This window comes from Anas acuta, chromosome 1 (assembly GCF_963932015.1).
Source record: "Anas acuta chromosome 1, bAnaAcu1.1, whole genome shotgun sequence".
Classification (NCBI taxonomy): domain Eukaryota; kingdom Metazoa; phylum Chordata; class Aves; order Anseriformes; family Anatidae; genus Anas; species Anas acuta.
In genome coordinates this window covers 23033457-23054642 of record NC_088979.1, presented here as the reverse complement: position 1 = coordinate 23054642, position 21186 = coordinate 23033457, and the positions used below count along the sequence as shown (strand labels likewise).

Genomic DNA, 21186 nt, shown 5'->3' with positions numbered 1-21186 from the left:
AAAAAGGCAGCTTGAACATTTCTGCATAATGCAGTTCACACTGCGCATCCACCTCCTGTTACCATGCTTTGCCCTCATGCTCTGAAAGACAACCACTATTAGTCTTTACTTATGCCTCATAACTTAGCCAAACATACAGGTTTCTTTTGTATGGGAGCCTTTTCTGACTATGCTCCTTTGTACAGTAAGGAGCTCCTCCTGAGTCTAGATGCATGTGCTATACGAAGTGTCTAAGGCACGTCTTTCACACTGCAACAGATTGATAAACACCAATTCTCTAAAGGTACTATCCTCAAATGCAATCCCTACAGCTCCATTTGACAGAATGTTTCTTATCAAACATAAGGTCATATGTGTTTTTCCTTTTTTTTTTTTTTTTTTTTTAACATTTACCCACTTTGTGACAAAAATGTTCATCTTTCCAACTGACTGCACGCCCACATCACCATTAGCAAAGCCAGTTTGCTAATAACATTCTGCAGTCCAAAAATCGTTTACTTGTCTTCTTTTCTATTAATACATTAAGCGATGCAGAATAAACATCTCAACTACTAAAAACTGCAAAGTGAGGGCTGGGATCACCTTGTTTGCCTGCGCTGCAGCAGTACGGTGGTTACCGATAGCTCTCCACTGGCTTTCCAGAGAGCTCCACACCAATGAAAACTTTGAAAATTAGTATCAATAAATGCCATCCCATTCTGTTTTTAATTTCTCCCATCTCTGGCTATTTTATGAGCGCTTCTTGAAACTATGCAAATTTTACGTCAAAAGCATCCATAAGTCTTGAATAGCCCGCTGTTGTCAAGGATTTCAAAAAGTGGATAAGACTGAATCAGGTTGTTCTTTTTTTTTTAAAGGCACTAACATCTGACATAGAGGATTACCAAAGAAAAAAACCACCACAAAACAAAGAAAAAAATCCCAACACTCCAAACCAAAAACAAATCAAGAAAAAAACAGCAAACACAAAGTATCAACAACACGCCATCCCCTCGTCTTTTGTCAGGAAGACTTGAGCACAGCCAGCATAAGGGAGCTGCAGGACCACAGCAGAGATGTAGGATGAAGGGATCTGAAGTTTCCAGCAACAGCAATGGTTTAGTCCTGATGAAAATGATCTTGTAACTGTGGTCTCGTTGCTTTTTAAGTCAATATAATGAGGAGAAAGCACTTAATTTATTAAAAGGTAAGGAGTTTTCTAAACATGACTGAAAAAGGAAGATTAATAGGATGCTGGTCCTGGAGAATCTGATGTTACTACAGATCAACATAATGCCTCAGCACACTTCTGGCACATGACACCAGCACAATGATGTCTTCTTGGAAGAGTTTTGTGGCACAATGTCCTATTGCAAGCACATTCAGCCCCGCATCCAGTTTTGGTTTGGTGAAGAAAGCCAGACGGGAGGTCCATTTGAACACAACTATGAAAAACTAATCCTCTTACGAAAATAATCACACTTTTAATTGGGGATAAAAATCTGGTATTTCAGCAGGATTCTGTAATGTGGCTGTGGGCGGTAGTTTTTTGACAGGGACTACTATTTTTGTTTTGCTAGTTTTAATTCAATTTGGTCTCTAAACTGACATCAAAAAGTTTCTTTTTTTTCTGATCTCCCTTCTTCCTGTTTTTGATTATTCAGTTATGTGATCAACTTCAGTGACCCAAGCACTACAATCTTCAACAAATAATCTCTGGATGAAACTCTTAGGCAATCTGTACGAAGCATCCTGAGCAACAAGATGTAGACCTGAACTTTTTCTTGCAGGCACCAGCAGGAAGAACAAACTGAAAGATGGGTATAGGAATGGTAGAACAGAAACGTATTTTCCAGAGAGCCTCTTCTGATAATCATGTATGTGAAGTTTTTTCCAGCTAAGTAGCTTAAAGAAAAAATAAACAGAACACAGACTGCAGGCAGTATTTTCTCTTTGTATTATAAAATTAGCCATATCTTTAATCTAGTTTAAATCTCCTTTGTCTAACAGACAAATTCTGTAGTACAGCATTACTTTTTTCTTTCCATCTCCATTCTTTATTACTTCATATAGAAAAATAATGTAGGAATTTAATAACAGATCTAAATAACAACCATGCAAGGCCTCCGCTCAACTTACAGGTTCTACACGTGCAATTGACTCAGCCACTCGTTATGCCTCTATGGTAAAGCAGACATAAAGGACTTCAGAGTGAATAATTAAGACAGCAAGAGAAGTAGCATGCAAATAACTTCTAAAGTTTGGAATACCAATCAGTTTGCTGCCCACTTATTATCATATTTAATGCACACACCCCCCCAAGCCAATCCCAAGGTGAGGTGGATATTTTGAGCTATTGGAGCAAAAGCTTCTGAACGTAATCTACGAAAAAAAAAAAAAAGAAACTAAATTCCAGATGCCCGAACCTGATAACAACAGTGCCAAGTAATACCTTTAGTACACTTTCTCGCTGTCATGTGTGTGACATAGTCTCAAAGAGCTCTGAATAAGAATCACAAAAACTGCCAAAACAATAGGGTAAATTAGCAAAAGACCTTTAGTTGCAAAATTCTTTAAAAGATGACTTCATTTAGGAAGACTAAACAATTCAGAAAGCATCTCTAAGAGCGCCTTTATACTTGCAATCAATATTGCTTTCTTCGGTCGTACAATAAACCACTGTTAATCATACTGCCAGCAAACTGCTTCAGAATTAAGCAGAGAACACTATTCAAAAGTTACGCTAACAAAACAAAATGAACATCTATCTCCAGCAAATATCCTTTTCTCAAAAGCATTAATACTGAGCAGAGCTCTTGATGCCTTCTTTTTTCTACAGTGTGCTTGAAGGAAAGTCCAGACCTCTTCATCTATGGCAGTGAAGCCTCTGACAAATGCCTGTATCACTATATAAAAAAAAAAAAAACAGAGGTGGAAAAACCTAAGGAGAAAGTTACCTCAGTAATGTAGTTTCAAGTGTTGAAAGAGAAACCTGAGCTATCTGCTTTGCAACGGTCAGCACTATCTGTTTTTCTGCAAGAAACCACTAACAAGGAAATAGCATGAACGGATATTAACAAATGCATGCAACTTGAATGCTAATGTTTGCTTGTGTACAACATATGGATGGTAACATAGAAGGACATCACTTAACTGATTCTCAGCAGCCTATGGGAAAGCAAGGCATAGAAATAAAAATCTAGGCTCCATGGAAATGGAAAAGCAGCAAATACCAGGCAGCTGAAATACAGGCAGAACCATTCATTAATCTATTAAAAAAGAAAATAACTGCCTTTGTGGGAAGCCTGTGCACATAAGTAGCCAGGCTTTGATAAAAATCCTGAGACGTTACTTCAACATTTCCAAAAAACTAGTTAAGGAAAATAACCATCTCCATGATATTTATGCAATTATACACAGCTTTTCTTCGCTGCATGTAATTTTGTAACACAATTTAATGATCCGTCGGTCTCAAACCCTGTCCCACATCAGATCTCTGAACACCTCTGACGTGAAGGCTCCTCCACCGTCTGTCTTCCCACTGCTCAGCAGCCTGAGCCACACACAAGTGCTCAGACCCAAACAGGTAGGGGGCAGAGGACCTGAGATCGCTCCCATTGCCTGAGGGAAACCAGAAGTAGGTAGGGCACTTGTGTCTGAGACCCTCAAATTGGAAAATCCAACCTTTTTTTTTCCCGCAGCACAACTGTTTTCTAATTATCTAATGCAATGCTGAATAAATGCAGAAAGAACACAATTATTCCAGCAGCAACATCACGATCTTTTTGAGGAGGAGCCCATTATGCAAAGCCTTGCTGTTCCAGGCACATGGCTCATTGCTTCAGACGAGCAGCTCCGAGCTTCCTCCCTGGGAAGTATGAATCCATTTTCAAATCTTTCTGCATAGAATGAAAACATAAAAAGCACACAGGTTTTGAATACGATTTCTTCTATACAGACCATGGTAAAACTTCCTTTGGTGATTTTGGAGCACACCTCATCGTGCATTGCACATCTGAACTTTTTCTTACTTGTTATATCCAGCTCCTACTTATTCTGGGTGATAAATTAACTGCAATTGAGCCTGATGCTGGTATTTGCCATCCTCCTTTGAACCATCTCTCAATTCTATCCCCTGGTGTTTGCCATCGCTGTTTCACAGTCAATATTGAATTAGTTTGGATTCTTTCTTACAACGTCTCACTTTAGAAGCAATTAATCCGGAAGGGAAGATGTTGAGATGCACACTGTATAACCCTTTTTTTATACTGTAAATATATGGTCATAACCCCATTATAACACACCCCAGAGAACATGAAGAGGTGCTTGCTTTAATGGGGCATTTACTATAAGACAGTTTGCAAACTTAATGCATTAAAATAATGAAAACAAACATATTTGAAATTATATATATGGTATTTTTGTGGAGATTACTTCACATTATTTAGACAAAAAAAGACTAATCGTATTCAACTTGCAAGCAGAAAAACACCACCAACAACCTCAGGACCGTTGCACGCAAGCCAACTGCATGTATTTTATTTATTTTAACGGGGCTACTTACTAATGAAAAATACCTCTTGCTATCCAGATTGCTAAAAAAGAATTTAACGACAAGTGAAGTTTGCTACAGGGCAGCTGGACAGTATTCAGAACTCTTTGAGTACAATCACTGACTTCAATCATAACGTTTATAAAAATAAATGACACATTTATTAAGCAAAACTGTTTATAAAGGCACGATGCCTTCAGTTTTTGCTCCAGCAGATCCACAGTGTTTATCCCAGAAAATAGCTTTCTATTACTTCCCATCGGAGAAATGAAGCTCTGGCAACAGCCAGCAGATCGCTGTCCTTTTTTGAACGTGTGTGGGTCTTTCAGCTTTATCAGGACACTCATATGTACTTGTCCTTCATTCGAGTTGGTCTAGGACACTTTATTAAATTATTTCTCAACCAAAGCTTCAAAAAATTAAATTAGAGGTATTTTAAACAAGCCTAAAAACAGAAGGAGGTAAGCACACAGGCACAGGGTTACCACCTGTCTCACTGAATCCTATGGCACACGTTGTCACTTATTTCTGTTGTATTTTTAGCAAATACACTAATGTGTGTGACCTGGCAAAATTCCATATTAAAAGCTTCACAGTTTTTAACTTTTTGATTTAGGCTTCAATTCTCAATCTTAGCAGTGCAGTAACTGCACAGTTGTGCACTCTTACACACGAGCCATGGGTGCTTTGGTTAAAAGTTTACGCAGAAACCTATCACAAGTCTATGCTAATGCGTTTCTCAGAGGCTTTTCAAGTAAAAACCGAACATGAATATCAAAGAGCACACTGTAAATGATCGTTTCTAATCTTAGACATGTATCAATTATTCACTACCTTGTTCTTCTTGGGCTTTATCGTATAGACTTCACCATGGCAACACTATTCTTCATTTCCTAGCCTTAATCAGTGAATCTGTAAACGAATATTAGACTTAGCTGCTGGATCACTTGATATTCTACTTATTACACCAGGAACACAGACATGCACCATGCCTGTCTTACTGCACCACGAACCATGGAGCTTCCAGGATAACAATAAACCTTCGTTTGCTTAGCGAGATCGAGGTGATAACATTTTTCTAAAAAGTAGGCAGTTCCTGTTTTACTTACCAAGCATAAATACATAGCTTTGAATAACCACCAGCAAAACTCAGACTGGAAAAGGAGTAAATTCAACGTCCTGATGCAGTATCTATTTTAAGTCCCTTTTACACGTATGGGAAGTGGTCCACCTTTCGACAACCATAACATTTAACATCACTACTAAGGTTTAGATCCAAACCACTTTTTCTCAGTAAGTAACTGAACACTAAAAATGTCCTCGCATCTGACAGCTTTCTTAGTGCTAGACAACTTAGAGGAGATACAACTTTTATTTCAATGTTTTCTTTCCCATTCCTCATGTTCTTCAGGATTATTATGTATTTATTTTCAGAAGATGGAAAATGATACACATCTTTTCATAGCAGCTTTGGGTCCGCCTATTTGTCCTTTCCAATGATTTCTTCTGCCCCCTTCATTCTTTCCTTCTAATTCCCTTTTTCTTCACTTATTTTTCCTCCCGTTTTTCTCTAATCTTGATCCTGTCAATTCTTGCCTTCCTTCTTGCTGTTCTGTCACACAATCCCACTTGCCTTTCCCCCACCTGATCAAGCTACGCTTTTGAGGATATTGTTAATTTTGATCCTGGCAGTGATTTCTAAACTTTCTTTAATACGTAAAAATCTGACGGCTGTATTACCAGCATGGAAACAAGGGCATAAGTGGAAGAAAGTTCCTTAAGGACTTAACTGGGAAAGGCCATATCACTCTGTCATTATTCTTTGTAATTTCAACAACCTGTGTGATATGTTCCTTAGCCAGTAACGGTCCTCACCCTGGTTAAAAGTAAAAAAGGTGGAATTCATTTTTCCAAAAGAACTATCAGACCAAAAAAAAAAATCAACCGTAAAAAGCAGAAATTACAGGACGTTGCCAAAGAATGGATATTATTTAGAAAGAAAAATTATTAGTGGTTCATGCTTGGCTAAGACCCTGCTGTCCTCTGTAGATCTGCAGGCTTCAGTGAATTTTCCCTTTGGGTCTGCTGTGATCACAAGTGGACTCCTGCTTCTTGAGAGCAGGAATTACCAGGCTTGTACTTAGGAGGTATCTGTTGTCCTCCTGGGATGGAGCTGAGCTCACAGGGGCTTCCATGTGCTGCTCCTTCCTCCAGAGCCGCCTGTGGAGCCTCACAGGGATGCACCTTCCCCTCACGCTGCGCATGTGCATGGGCCTGGCCAGGTGTGCTGCTGCCTCTGTCCTGCTGCCTCAATCCTGGACCTGCTTTGTGACTAGGGACAGACCTGTTCTGGGCCCCTCCGTACAAGAGAGACCTGGGCACACTGGGGGGAGTGAAATGTTGGGTCATGAAGATGATGCAGGGACTGGAGCATCCCTGCTGTGAGCAGAGGCTGGGAGAGCTGGGGCTGCTCAACCTGGAGAAGAGGAGGCTCAGGGGGATCTCATCCGTGTCCCTAAATCCCTGAAGGGAGGGTGCAGAGAGGCTGGAGCTAGGCTCTGCTCAGTGACCCCCAGAGAGGCTGTGGGGTCTCCTCCTTGGGGAGCTCCAAAAGCCGCCTGGACATGTCCCTGGGCAGCCTGCTCTGGGTGTCCCTGCTTGGGCAGGGGGGCACCAGGGGCCTCCAGGGGCCCTGCCAGCCTCAGCCACCCTGTGGCTCTGTGAAGCTGCTCTGTTGGCTGCCCTGGGATACCATCACCAGACTACTCCACTCTTCTTGCTTGGGTAATGTGGGACTACTCTCTTTGCTGTCATCCTTGGCTTCTGGCTCACGTTCTCCTGCAGAGCAACTGCATCCTGCTGGTCTCTAACAATCAGGCTCAAACACAGAAAATTGCCTTATCTTAAGCTCTCAGTAAAGGCTGATGTTAATGTCCTGCCTGAGAAAGCTGCAGCCTCAGACACCCCTGAGAAACGCATGCAGTTACACTTTTCGAAATATCTTTTCCCATTCATCAGTGACAAGGTCAGCACACCTCCCTATCATGTTTTGAGTCATCCCCAGTGATCCACAGACTCACAGTGTGCTCAGTTAACCACAGTTTTCTGTAGACAGATATAAAACTACCCTGATAGATAGATATAAAACTATCAGCCCTGAGTACCCCACACCTCCCTCCACACACACAAGCTGCCAGGCCAGCAAGGGAGGGCACCAGGGCTGTGCTCATGCCTCCCTTCAGCTTCTCTGCTTCTGCTCGGACCCAAAGCCTCATTGCTCTCCTCAGCAATGAGTTTCAGAGTTTGAACTTGCCATTGTTTAAAATTCTGCACCAGCTTTGTTCCAAAAGGAGAACAGCGTTAGCTCACCTACAAGAACTTTAACTTTACCATTATAATTTGATAACACTATCAAATTTCTGCTGGAAGTACCGAAGACTATTGACGTCTTGAAATGAGACTTTATTGGCAAGACCCGTCAGAAAACAGATTGATTTAATTTTAAAAAAAGGAAAAAATAATTCCTTAGAGAATAAAATGCTTATTTGAAGTAACAACAAATAAAATCAACTGCCACTTGAAACATCTTCCCTTGAACAAACTTGGGAATTTGACGCTGTTAGGTTAAAAATGCTGTTTGTTCTCTCTCACTGTCACCCCCAGCTAGCCTTTTTGGCTAAGTGGAGAAATTCCTATGATGAATATTAACAACAAGACTATGCCAGAAAGGATTACTTCCCCATTTAAAAGATTCTTCCATCTGACCAGCACCAAAATCCAGAAGGCTTTCTGAATCGTATGGAGCATGGTGGAGACTCACTGTTGGCATTCTTTTCCTTCAGTTGTAGAGTAGTATTTGAGTCCTGATATTTACAAATTTGAAATCAAATAAAGCAAGCTAAAGCAATTTTTTCTACAATAGTAAAAAGAGAAATCTCGATTAATCTGATTTAAAGAAATCACCACCACCCTCTCAGCTTTCTGCCCTGCCACCATCCGCACTATGCACATTAACACATGAATTGTTTTCAAACTTTGTGAACTGAAAACAAAGAAGAAAAGGTCAGACAGTAACTGGATGCAGCACCGCCGGATTCTGCCTGCTAAGATGAAATGGAAGTTAAATCAAAATGAAATAGCTCAGACTTAATTAAAAATGGCATCGCTATCTATTCAAAGATAGATAGGGGAACGTTCCAACTTTTAAGATGTTTTTGATCTGGAAGGTTACTTGTCATAACAGACTGGATCCAGCCCAAATTGATATTAAAGCCTAATGCACTCAGTGATGTTGAATGAGATTGCTCCTTCCAGCCACATCGAAGATAAAGACAAATTTTAAAAGAATTACAGTACAGCAGCCTCTATCTTAAAAATTCATTTAATAATGCTTCCAGTCTCATTAAAAGCATCTAATGCTATCAAGTTTCTGACTTCAGTATTTTCTTCATGATATTTCTGAGGACTTATTTCAGAAAGTAATGGGATTATTTGGCTGGGATATTTTATAACAATTTTACAGCCCGTAGGAGCTTGATTCAGTTGACCCCCCACATGTCTAGGGCTGCTTGAGATGTTGTAGTGAGTCCTGGTCCTCAGGTGTCAACTGAGGAGGGCACAGGTCTTGTATGAGTGAAATTACAGGACTTAACATGGTCTTGCTGGGACAAAAAAGCAACTTAAGAACTTTCCTTCAGTATTTTGAGGGAGGTTAAGCAGTGGGCTCTTCACCCCTCTTTCAACAGCAGCTGGCAGCGCGGCGCTCGTAGCAAGAACCCTTCGCCACGCCGCCCTCAACAATTTTACTCGACGCCTCATTAACCACAGAGCTCCCACTGCCAGCAAGGCGGGAGCTATCGCAACAGCTCATATTGGTGCTTCATCTAATCCAGCACGCCGGCTATTCATTAGCCTGTGGCAGATGGCTTGACAGAAGGTGCAAGAAATTTGGCGGTGGACAGCCCTGATCGCAAGCGAGAGTTTGCAGTCGCTCCATCTACTTTGCCTGCGTTGTGAAGCACAGGGATTGCACAGCAGAAAGGCCTTCGGAAATCCTCAGGTCGCTTCTGTGTTGCATGCACAGGTCACATTGAAGCATCTAATCTTTTGTTGTAGAAATACCAGTATCTCCTCATCGCTCGGATATTTTTGTCAGTTAATTGCGCAAACTAATTACACGCCCGCCGCGGAGAAAGAACTTCTTACATATTTGAGGTTTTCTGACCTCATTACATGCTTCACTCTTCCATTAAAAGGGGTGGACAGAACACACAATTGCCTTTCCTCACAAAGGCCAGCTTCTGCATCTAGTTCAAAGTGGAAAAAGTTTAAAAGTGCCAATCTTCTCAACCTTGCTTTATATGGAAGGTTTTCCAAAGCCCACTTAGCACTGTTGCCACTCTCCAACTTCTATTTCTGTTCTCTTTCTGGACAGCAAGTGGCTGTACATAAACACACATCTTCCTGTCTGCTGACAACTACTTTACATGGTTGGGTCAGGAAAAAATACAATAAAATTGGAGGTCTATATTATCTAGTAAGCCATCAAAACAAACAAATGCTTACTTTGATGTCTCAATGTATTTTGTTGTATTCCTTTTGTTAAGGATTACTTCCTAATATTTGTCAACACACCTATTCAGAACCCTCTGTAGATTCCAGTAAGCAAAGTACTACATGATCTGCAAATATTTTTTCAAATTAATGCTAATTTTCTACCCAGCATCATATTGTAGTATCAATATCAATACCTATCAATAGGTAATGATTTAGTTAGTGCCTTTTGCATCCTTTTTCAAACACAATTTTCATGATGTAGTAAAATGCTAATCTGTAATTTTTAGCTACTTTAACCAACGCTGTAATAATTCCACAGTCCCACAAGCCATCTATAAAAACTGCCTGCCGCAGCACTGCGCGAATATGGCTTGTGTGGCACATTAAGGATGGATCTGCTCTTCTCCATCTCCCAGAGGGGAAAAAAAAATTACCACCTCATGCAATTTAAATCTTTGAAAATAAGAGAAAACCAGCTCAGCCGTTTCTTCTTTTCCTCCACTTTAGCACAGCAGCAGGAATTAGAGGAAGAGTCGTAACATTACAGATTGCTTCAGGCATCATGTGAACACTGCTGTTCCTCAGATGGAGTCAGTGACCTAAGTCCCACCAGGGACTTCATCACTCACGTTGTTCTAGGGTCCTGCAGGCAGCACGCGGATACTCCCAGGGGATGGGAAACAATCAGGCTGCTGAAGGAACAGAGCTTCATTTGTGGATAGGAGAACCTTAGACCCTCCCAGCATATACCTCAAAGGTAGGTATTAGCATGTGAATTGCCAGGCGGGTGTTATTAAGGGAGAAAAGGCCCTAAATGCTTAGGGCAGCTACAACAACCTTCCCACAGCATGCTTCCCTCCGCTGACAAATGTGACGGCAGGAACCAAAGGAACCCTGACCTTTTCTGGTTTTGTAATTAACAACGCATAAAAAAGGAGGTCTCTTTAAATATGCTTATAAATTTAAATTGCTAATTCACTCAAAAAAGAAGTGGGAAGCAAGCAAAAAAACAAAAAACAACACAATCATGTCATCATATTAAATAGCTGTATTTACACCAAACCTTGCATACTGTTCGATCTATCAGGGATAACAGTTTATTTTTGATGGTTCATTTTGGCCTTGTATTAGCATAAATTACACCAGCATTTACAGCAGAAACCTAGTGTAGGCTTCAGATGAACAGTCTTGTTTCCCCACCCAGTTTAATGTGAAAGCCCGAGAGAGAGGGGAGAAAAGAGAAAGAAAGCCCCTAAACCACAGCCTTCAGTCTCCAAGTTTTACTGTTACTTAAGGACAAAGATAAGAACGTTTAGCAATATATTTGCTCAGAATCAAATTAATCCATAGCCATGGTACCCATGCAGGATCTGTTCTTTCCTCTGGATGTTACTTCCAAATCACCAATCTCCAGTGGCTTGCTAAGAGAAAAATTGCCACTTAGTCTACCCTAGGGACTTACAAATCACTTAGAACAGCTTCAGCTTCTTCTAAATTACACCAGTAACAAATTGGTATTTGCATAAACATTGCATCACAGGATGGTTTGGGTTGGAAGTGACCTTAAAGATCATCTAACTCCAACCCCTGCCATGGGCAGGGACACCTCCCACCACACCAGGTTGCCCAAAGTCCCATCCAGCCTGGCCTTGAGCACCTCCAGGGATGGGGCATCCACAGCTTCTCTGGGCAGCCTGTGCCAGGGCCTCACCACCCTCTGAGGGAAGAATTTCTTCCAAGTATCTCATCTAAACCTCCCCTCTTTTAGTTTAAAGTCATTCCCCCATATCCTATCACTACACCCAATGGACAAAGTCCCTCTCCAGCTTTCCTGTCGGCCCCTTTAGGTACTGGAAGGCCACAACTTGCCGGCTCTGCCCCTGCCTCCTGCTCTCGGGGTCACCCCAAAGCAGCTCCAGTTGGACCTTGTCTTTCTTGAGGGCAACTGCCCTCCTCTCCTCCTTCCAAAAAACATTCAGTCTGACCCAAAGGACAACAGCCCGGGCTAAATACGTACGCAGCTTTCCATCTAGTATACAAGAAACTGGATGCGTACAAGAAAATGGAAACAAACGATGTATTTTTACCTTCTGAGATGGCATTAGCAAGCATTTTATTAACTGCAAGCACAATACAGAACTATTTTTGTCCTGAAGGGCACCTGCCTGTGTCCTCGTGAGACTGGTGTAAATGGCCGTAGTCCATTTCCTTGCCACACTTAGCCTGTGGAAGCAGTACTGCTGCAGTGTGGCTTTCCTAAGCCTATGTGGGGACAGAAAGGTCTTGTTCCACCTCTCACTGTTAAAAATCACAGTTTAAAATCAGCAAATTAGTTCCAGCGAAGAAATCATGCAACGAATGGTAAAAATCTATTCAGAAAGCCAGTTTGACATAAATTAGAATAACAGGGACTCTTTTGAAGAATATATTAAAAATGGTAGGCACACAGTTAGTTATATGCCATACTTCAACTGGGACACTCATTTTCTAAAGGCTTTACCTAGCCCCATTCTTCTTCTCCCTTAAATGCTAATTTCTTCCCTTTCATCCCTTATTATGCTCTTCATCCACCCCTTCTATACCCAAATCCCTACCACCACCATCACATACCTTTGTATAAATCCATCAGTTTTCCTTAAATTATAAATTCCGTTTATTTTTACGATCTTTGCCCTTCCTTTTCAATTTGGCTTCTGGATTTTGCCCTCCCCTCTCATCTCCCGTTTACAGTTTAAGACAGAAATGCTGAGGATGTACAGCATGTCAATGTCAACAGCACGCTTCTGAGTGCTGCCAAGATTTAATTATCATTAATCATTATTGACAGAAAATGCCATTCCATTATCCTTCCTGCAATTAGAAGAAACAGGAAATCATCCCATAACAAATGAAAAATCAATACCCGATTCGCAAAGTATGGATGAATTTCAAGATGACTTCTATAAAAAGATTTCCAGACAAAACTGGCTAAAAGACACTGGAACTGGCCAAAACCTGAAACACGTTTCCTAAATATCCTCCCTGATTAAACTGAATCAAACGCCGTGTTGGGGTATTTTTAATAAACTGCAGGAGCTTTGTATTTGTACTGTACGTTAAAGCTGTTTTTTCCAACAGATGCCCTAATCCCACATGCGAGACCGCACACTCCTCGTACAAACTCTTGCAAAGATTTTCAGGATCAGGATATTAAGCTGCAAGACACACACTCACCAAAATGCCTTGCCCGAATAAATGGTAGCTATTACAGCTTTTGAAATATCCATGAAAAATTAGAATTTGTGGAGAAAACTCATTTTTAAAAATGTGGGTCAGACATTTAATTAAAAATAGACCAGTGTTTTTAGTAGTCTCCTGTTAATAACAGGCATTTTAAGAAATATTATCTGGTTTTGGCACATTTTGAACTTCTCATGCACATAAAATTTTCTTTTTTTTGAGATATATCTCCTTAAGGAGAGCATCAGGGTCCCAAGTGTTGCAGAATAATTGAAACGCAGAATTCAGGTCTGCTTTGCTAAAGCTAAGAGGCTTATGTGATCATGAGGTCTGCGAACATGTCTCTCTCTTCCCCTCCCAATAGTTTTCAACTGCTTGGCAAATCCTACCCATTTTTGCCAGTAGTAGTGACCTCAGATGCAATTAACTTACTGCATGCTTTAGGGAAACAGGCAGCCAAGTAGAGAACACGCTTCTAATGAACAGCTCCAATAAATGTGATAGCTGAGAAACAGGCAGGAGCATGGATTCACATCATATTACACAGCAGCAAAGTACACATGGAGAGAAATTTTACCATGCCTTCAGTGCAGCAAAGCCACTGATCATGATCATCAGATGAACCGTAAGAATTCAGAAGAAATTCATGAGAATTCATGACAAAACTGAGCTTTAATAGCTCCAGACCTCAAAGGATGACAGGTTTGTTATTGATAACAACCACAGTTAATCAGGAGCCAGAAGAAACTGGCAAATATAATATGAAAAATGCAGATGATATTAATAGCTTTTATTCTAAATCTTCTAATAAAGATTGTCTAATGAAAATTTTTAATTGTCACAATAGCCTCTCTTTCAGAGCAGCATTACTGTCAAGATCTCAAAGAAGCAACCCATTCAGCTTTTTATGGATGTAAAATGTAGAATGTTGAGGTACTGAAAATGCTCACTTAATAGGAACCAAATTGGAAGTGCACCTATGGACTAATCAGGACCAATCAAACAATTTCAGAACAAATTCTGATGAAGTTAATGCATACAGCTTTCCTTTGACTCATGTCAAAGCTCATCACATGGGAGAGACCAAACAAACAAACAAAACAGATATTGATAAGTTCTGCAAAGCCTGTTAGAACTACTTTATTAAATAGTGACGTATGGGATTCCCCACCGTACATACATACATACTTTGGGGTGTTACCTGGTCCCTGTTTCACCCTTAGTGCCAACACTAACTGCAGGATCACTTGTGGCGCTCCACCACACTCACAGAAGTTAACAGCACAGCTCTCAGCCAGCAGCAGGAAGGTTGTCGCTCTCAACAAGTCAGCTGTCTTTTATCATAGTAGAAAGTCAGCTTGCTTTCCTTTCTGAAAGCCTCAGTTTGTATTATTTTTTTTTTATATGAAGTACAAAAGTACACGGCATTTTTTCCCAACAGCATCTGTGCAAATTATTTTTGCTTTCATATGGAATTAGTTTTTAATAGAGACAGATGAAAGAAACTATTTAGTAATAAAAAAGATGTAGTAGCTGATTTCATCCCTGAAAACATAAAACCCAGCTATGCTGTTTTTCTGTAGCTTCTCAGGTGTAGATACAATGATCACAGTGAAAGTCCTACAGTGGATGTAGTGCTCCATTCCCAAACAAAGCCTTCCACAAGTTGAGATAAGGTTCTTTTTCACAGATCTATTACGCAATGAACATGTATTTGAAAACCAATGACTAGCTAAATAAATATACCTAGTATTTCATTCAGAAGACAGCAATACCATACAGCACTGCTGAATGTCTTTACTCCCTTTCATACGTAGCAAAGAGAAAAGCTCCCATCTGACTCCGGAGGGATGTTCAGGAGTGGATTCCTACACCACATTTGCGTGCCCTGTCACGGCCTGGTCTGGAGGTGATGCAATTTCTGCTCCAAGAGAAACCACATACTATGACACAAAGAATAAAATAAATACGCATCCTAACATTCACTCATTTAGCAATGAAGACTGGCACATGTATTTAAACTCCTTTCAAAGTACTCTAATTATCTGTGCTCTTACGTAGTTTAAATAAAATGCTTTGCCACATACTACAAGGTTGTACTCTGCAGACTTCAGCAACAGCATTCATATCATCACAGGAACATACATTGTTCCAGCTCATTTACAAATATGACAAGGGATTTATAAGATTTCTTTTAACTATAGATTTTCAAGAACTGATTCTTAAGTATGGAAGCGAACACATACTACACTTTTACCTCTAGGCTTTCAGGCATCTGCTTAAAACACCTAAGGACATTTTTTGGCCAACATGGATAAAACGTATAGAAAAAAAAAGTCAATAAAAATCAACAATGATTACCAAGGCAATATTAGGAAAGAAAACTTCAATTTTCAGTGGAGAAATCCACATTTTAAATATAGTTCTTACCCCCTTGGACTGTACAGTCACCAAAAATTCAAATTGTTTCCCCAGACTGACACTGACACCCATGGCCCCCTATTGCCATGGATGCCTGCAGCAGTGACATGGCTGGTAGGGAACACAACGTGCAGTCCTGTAGAAAACACTGTGTTCTGTGGAAAACAGGTTTTTAGTGACAAATTGGTACAAATATTAGCAGCCAAATACTTAAACTAGTGGAGGTGCCTTGGGATTAGCACAGCAGCCCACTGATTTCCAGTCTACAGTAGGCTGATCTTCACACAGGAGCAATGGCAGTTGTTTCAAGGCCAGTTTGGAACACGTATGTAAGCCATGGATTTCTTTCTGGAAAAAAGAAATGCAAAACCATCTGGCCCACCTCATGCAGAAGTCACAGGAGCACTTATTTGGAACAACACTGTGCGATTTCCATCAAAGTTCAGAAGTACATGTCCTCAAAGGTAGTGTGGAGCCTGTCAGAAGCCTGTAGATGGTACTGCAGAATGTCACCAGCAAACTGTAAACCTTTCAAAACCTGCACAGGGCTGCACACAAAGACTGTAACATTTGGAAAAGTCAGCAAAAATTCCTAAGCAATACCGTAAGGAATCTGTGCACAGGGTCACAGGTACCACTTACTGAGTAATACTGAGTGGTAGCGCTCTACCACGTTCATAAATACATGGTCACATCACACAGAATGTGATTTGACCAGAAGATACCAACATTTGGAATTTAAGATTATTCAGAAACAGACTGTAAGAATAAATGTTAGATAATCATCCCCTGTTCAGCGTGATACTGGAATTGAGCAATATTCAGAAACAGTTTGCATTTTAACAATGCTTTCTTGGCTGTTAAGCCGATACATTACTCTGTCTTTCCGAAATAAAGATCTCTAGTATCTCAGGAGTAAGATACTAGTAAGTATCAGGCTAGAGAGTCATTTTAGACAGAATCATAGAATCACAGATGTGCTTCTTGATGCTGTTTGTGTATAATAAAATACTTGAACACTTCCTGGGACAGCTGATGGAACACAAACTTCACAAGTTTCCCATGCCCAACACAAAAGACCTAACTAGGAAGCAGCCGCACAGTCTCTACCTGTTAAATAATAATTACAAAAGCACCTCCAATTCCACAGGAGAAGCTGGGAATATCTGAAAAATTGGTGATAATGGGAATCTGAGAAGCAGCTTCTCTTCCAGACCTTGCTCCAACACAAACTGAAAGGGAATCTGAAGCCGGGCAGTTTCACATCCAGGCTAGTGTCGGAAACACTGCACTTCCAAGTGGCAAGACGTGGGCAGAAGCACCTCTTTTTCCCCAAATGTTACATTAGCCCTAATCATTCAGTTTAGTGGAAAAACTCCAGTGAATTTGGCCTGAATTCGTGAACAGTCTGGCATCAAAAACAAGTAAGCAAACAAATACCTGGCATAAACTTGCTGCCCCCCAAAGCAGCATTAGCTACAGGCTGCCTAATTACATCAGCAACAAGGACATCCAAAATTATCATCATTATGCATACCATCTGAAGAGGCCATTAAACTTTGTTAGTTGGGTTTTAAGCCAACTCCAAACTAAAAAGCATCAGGTTCACCTTGGATGTGGGATGCAGATTTGTTCTTATAGTTCCCACTGATGCATCTGTTATTAGTCATTGTCACACACCCCAGGTTCAATTTAGCCTAGTCCTGGGCCATAAAAGCTGAAACTCTCTGAGCTGCGTTACAGAATCCTCTCCTATAACAATCATTTTAAAGAGATCAACAGGCTTTCTGCACGCATTATGGTAAGCAGAACATTCATGAGTCTAACAAGTGCATTCCCAGTTTTATGTTCTTGTCGAAATTCAGACTGAAAATTGTTATATGAATCACTGCTGTCCTCATCTGCTTGCAGACACGTGAAGCCTCCCCTTCCAAGATTTTGAACATACAGTCCAAGATGAACCAACTTAGCGACGATGCAAATCATCCTCTAATACTGTCAAATCAAATAAAGCTTTTACACCCTCCCCAAAAGTTTTATTTTATCAGAATGTAACAAGGAATGAGTTAGTTTATTTTGCCACAATGACCTGCTAACAGGAGATTCATACACACTAGAGAAAACAAACTAAGCAGTTCACTTTGGAAACAGAAAATATTATTTTAAAAGCCCTAAAATGCTGCCAGTGGCAAATTTTCAAATCACAAATATGTAACATAGAGCTTGGTGAGCCTACAGAAGAGCTTTATGCATGCCATGAATAACTAATACTTGCATAGGTATTGCAGGACTAAAACAAAAAGAAAAGAAAAAACAAAACATACAAACAATATAAAACAATACACCCCCAGATGTGATTTCTCCCTGAAGTGGAAGCTCACTGTAATTAGTGCAAGCCAATGAGCGTAACTGTCAGGTGTTCCAGTCATTACAAAATGGCAGATGCTATCTGGAAAAATAAGTTAAATTATTTACCAAACAATCCAAATATCCTCAAATTCAATGCAGCCGGTCATTCAAACTGCTTCTAATAAATTATTTGATATGGCTCTAATGGAAAAGTACGAGCTATTCCGAAGTATTTGCTATTAAGCAGCATGATGCTAATGTTTTGAAATTTTACCCAGCCATGTCCAGAAGTGACACACCATGAATCACATCACAAATACATTCTACTGCTCTTGAAATATTATCAGCAACATCTAAGAATCTATGCAAATGAAGAAACAAGCAATTTTGGCAGTCATGTGTCACGATGAAGAACATGGCAATTTTTATTCCACACAGCCTAAAACCACTTTTTTTTTTCCACTGAACCAAAGAAGGTGCCCACATCATTTACTGCATCAACAGCACTATAAATATCAGCCAAGGCTTCTCTAGAGCATTAAACAATGCCTGTGTTAGTACAAAAGCAACTTCCTAGTAATAACAGGTTCTACTCCATTGTTCAAAGCACACCCCTTCTCAAGGAAAATCTGTGTCAAGATTACAGTCAAAAGCTTTCCTTTCATTAAAAGGAGTTGACTCTTTGTCATTCCACTGTACTTTGTGACACTGCTAATGATAAAGGGACTCTAGCAAAAATTAGGAACAAATTGTCTCACGTGCATGTTAACAAACACAAGGCAAATAGATAAAGGTGGATAATTTGGGATGTTTATTTGATTAAAAAAAGAAAACAATAAAAAGTCTTAATTGATGTTAAGGTGTTTACTTTATCAATATTGAACTAATAGGCTACACTAATAGGCCACATTCGAATAAGCAGGAAATGCTGAAAAAAAACACGTTTGGAAAGAGTAAATTTCCTGTTTATGAATATGAAATTTAGCAATTATACTCAGAATGATGTCATGAAGCTATCAGCACATTGGTCCAAAACACTGGTATGTTTTCTATGAGCTCCTGAGACTACAGAAGCATACGGCGATGATCACCCACAGACAGATGCAGCCCAGGTGCCGGCAACTGGACAGGAGGAAAGAAACAAACTCCAACTCAGGAAATAGCCACTAGATAAAGAAAAAAACAAACCAGCAAAAGGGTGGTTGAACAGCACCACCACTGCAACCGGAAAGGTGCTGGAATCTCCAAATCTCCAGCCCAGGAGGTGCTCAAAACTCAGCTTGGCAAGGCCAGAGCATCCTGATCCAACTGGACCTGCTTTGAGTAGGTAACATCCAGAGGTAGGTAACATCCTTTACAACCTGAAATACAGTGTGATTCTACAAATACAAGCTTTTTTCTTAAATTTCCTTTTTCTATTGGATATACACTTTTTCATTTACACTCTACATCTCCTGTTATCTATGCCGGTTTTAAAATAAAACTCCAAATTTTCCTTTGTGACATAAGTGGTATAATTTAGCTCAATAAAACTAATCGTTTTATCGCTATGATCAGCTGAAACTCAGTAGCTAAAAAAAAAATCAAAAGGCTAATTTACAAGACGATAAACAAGGCTGCCTGTTATCACTCCTACCTGCATCGCTAACACGCTGCCGATCTTCTGAGCAGAAGTGACAGTACAGAAGAAAATTACAGCTCAAAACCCCTCAGGTAACCCTACAAAAGGCTTCCCACATGCACACACGAATCAGGTGTGCATATATATGTTTAAATATATATATATATGTTTATATATATATATATATATATATATATCTGTGGCTGAGACCTTGTGTCTCGTTCTGAAGACACGGCTGTGGAGGAGGACAAAGTGATGGTCTCCTTCGCTCCTGTCCTTAGAGGGGTGACCTTAAAGCTTTCAGGATAAAGTAAAAGCACCAGCACATACCTGTGGATATTACCTGACCCGTAGTTCTCTGGCTGTACTACTGCTTTATTTGTTTTCCTCTCAAATATATATATATATATATAGGTCCTTTTTAAAAATAAAACAGCTATACACGTGGAGTTCCTATTTTTGTAAGCAAACAAGCCGGTCGCTTAGAAAGACAGCTCAGGACACCTGAACCAACACCTTACACACCAGAAGCGCCAGATTTAACAACGACTACACGAACCCGCCCCCAAAACCCAAAAACCCACCACCGAGGCCTCCCAAACCACTTTCTCTCCCCCTCCCAGCCCAAGACCCACGCTATTTTTACCCACATCGGGGCGGCAGGCGCAGCTAAAAATAAGTTTTGCCGGCGCACAGCCGCTGTGGGTCCGTCTGTCTGTCTGTCCGTCTGTCCCCCCCGACCCGGCGGCATGAGGGGCACCCCCCCACCGGGGGCGGCTGCGGTCCCTGCAGGTGGGGCGTCGGCGCCGAGCGGCTTTTGTCTGCTCGTGGGGCCGGGGAGACAATAAAGGAGGCGGCTGCTACAGAGGGGAGACCCCGCTGGAAGCTCCCCGGGGGGCTGAGGGTGAGGGGATGAGAAGGGAACCGCGCCTCAGCCGCCCGGTGGCGGCGGGGACGGGCGGGCACCCGCTGCCTCCCTCCCGCCTCCCTCCCTCCCTCACTCACCCGCGCCCGGCGAGCGCAGCCGGCGGCGCCTCCTTCCTCGCCTCCCTCCTCGCCTCCCGCCCTCGCTCCTGTCAAGCCGAGCCCGGCCTCCCTCCGCCCAGCCCCTCCGAGGCTGTCGGCGGCGGCAGCCGGCCCTGCCCGCCTCCTTCAGCCGCGCCCCGCTCTCACCTGGGTCCTGCCGCCGCCGCCCGGGGGCAGCGGGGAGGGAGCGCGCTGTGCCCGGCACCGGAGGGGGGGGGGGGGGGGAACGTGATGGCCCTGCCGGCTGTGGCGCTGCTCCGTGAGATGTCCGCTGAGAGAACCGCGGAAAAACTATCGAAAGAGCAGGTTTTCAGCCTGCTGTGTCAGATGCTGTGCGTGGTGACAGCATGGTTGAAAGGAGTCAGGCAATAAAGACTTCAAAACAATCGTGTTTCGTATCGTTTTTAGCAATACGAATGAGTGTGGCTAGGATCACAATACACAAGTTGTGAGGTGGTTGTTG

At 41.4% G+C, this 21186-nt stretch overlaps 1 protein-coding gene across 2 annotated transcripts in view; it reads right to left on the bottom strand.

Annotated features, from left to right (window-relative positions):
- FRY (FRY microtubule binding protein) overlaps nucleotides 1-20839 on the bottom strand; it is a 233281-nt gene extending 212442 nt beyond the window's left edge. The window contains exon 1 of one of the 2 annotated variants that reach the window (XM_068672761.1): nucleotides 20703-20839. The gene's annotated coding sequence lies outside the window, so the exon portion shown is untranslated. Of the gene's footprint in view, nucleotides 1-20347; nucleotides 20477-20702 lie in introns of those variants that run through there. The other variant, XM_068672771.1, reaches the window with a different exon arrangement.
- Between the last annotated feature and the right edge of the window lie 347 nt (nucleotides 20840-21186).